This window comes from Poecilia reticulata, chromosome 20 (assembly GCF_904066995.2).
Source record: "Poecilia reticulata chromosome 20, P_reticulata-male-v2, whole genome shotgun sequence".
Lineage (NCBI taxonomy): Eukaryota > Metazoa > Chordata > Actinopteri > Cyprinodontiformes > Poeciliidae > Poecilia > Poecilia reticulata.
Window position 1 is genome coordinate 14,988,609 of NC_088849.1, and position 1,597 is coordinate 14,990,205.

Genomic DNA, 1,597 nt, shown 5'->3' on the forward strand with positions numbered 1-1,597 from the left:
ACCAGGTGTCGGACCACGACGCCACCAGCGCTCTGAGCCGCTGGAGGTCCCGGCCCCTGGGCGCTGGCGTCACCATCGCTCTGGGCCGCCGAAGGTCCCGGTCCCGGGGCATCGACGTCGCCGCCGCCCTCGACCTTCAGAGTTTCCTGCGTCCGCTGCATGTGAGCAGCCACCAGAGTTTCCTGCGTCCGCTGCATGTGAGCAGCCACCAGAGTTTCCTGCGTCCGCTGCATGTGAGCAGCCACCAGAGTTTCCTGCGTCCGCTGCATGTGAGCAGCCACCAGAGTTTCCTGCGTCCGCTGCATGTGAGCAGCCACCAGAGTTTCCTGCGTCCGCTGCATGTGAGCAGCCACCCGAGTCCGCTGCGTGTGAGCAGCCACCCGAGTCCGCTGCATGTGAGCAGCCACCCGAGTCCGCTGCATGTGAGCAGCCACCCGAGTCCGCTGCATGTGAGCAGCTCCCAGAGCTTCCTGCGCCCGCTGCATGTGAGCAGCTCCCAGAGCTTCCTAGTGTCCCTCCAGAGACTCCAGCCGGTGTTATGCCCAGAAAAGCCCCCCTGCCCAAATTTGCATCCCCTGTCGCGGGAGCGCGCATCGCTCTAAGCTCTCGCATATTGACGAGGAAACGGATAAAAATATGACCGAAGAGGAAATTTTTAAGATATTTGTAACATTATCACGTTTCTCAACCATGTAATCCCTAATACGGTGGGTTTTATTTCGCAAATTATTTGAAATAAATACGGTTTTTACACTTTTATTGACACAATGAGTCGAACTTTTTTTCAGTCCGTGTCTGTTGTAAACGTTCTCCGCAAATGGTTTGAAATTCTCTGCTTTGTCTTTTGATACCATAACAGCTCAAAAGCATTACAACAGAGACCCATTATGTAGAACATTTTATATCATGCTTCACTTCTAGTCTGTTAATGTAGGAGGAAATGCAACTTAATTTATGAGCCTGAAAATATTGGCATCCGTCTTGTTGATATGAAACTTATAGCATTAGCTCAGAGAACAAGTGTAATTACGTAGAAGAGATTAAATCATTTCAACTCTTTATTTCCCCCAATTAGCACAGGGATGCATGTTTTGGCAATATAGATTTTGAGCCTGCCACAATATGCATCCCTTCTTTATTCCCCACAAATATTATCCTATCGATATAAAACATGTACCAGCAGTTCTTGGAACTACTCAGATTATGTAGAAAAAATATTTCACTATTAACTCTTGAATTCTTTAAATTAGCACAGGGATGCATTTTTGGACAATATGGATTTCCAGCCTGCCAAAATATGCATCCCATATCTATTCCCTCAAATATTATCCAATTGATTTAAAACTTATAACAGCAGTTCTTGGAGCTACTCTCATTATGTAGAAATAGTTATTTTACTTTTATCTCTTTATTTCTCAAAGTTGGCACAGGGATGCATTTTTGGGCAATATGGATTTCCAGCCTGCCAAAATATGCACCCCTCTCTATTCCCTTCAAATATTATCCTATTGATTTAAAACTTATACCAGCATTTCTTGGAGCTACTCTCATTATGTAGAAATAGTTATTTCATTCTTAACTCTTTCATTCTTCAAAT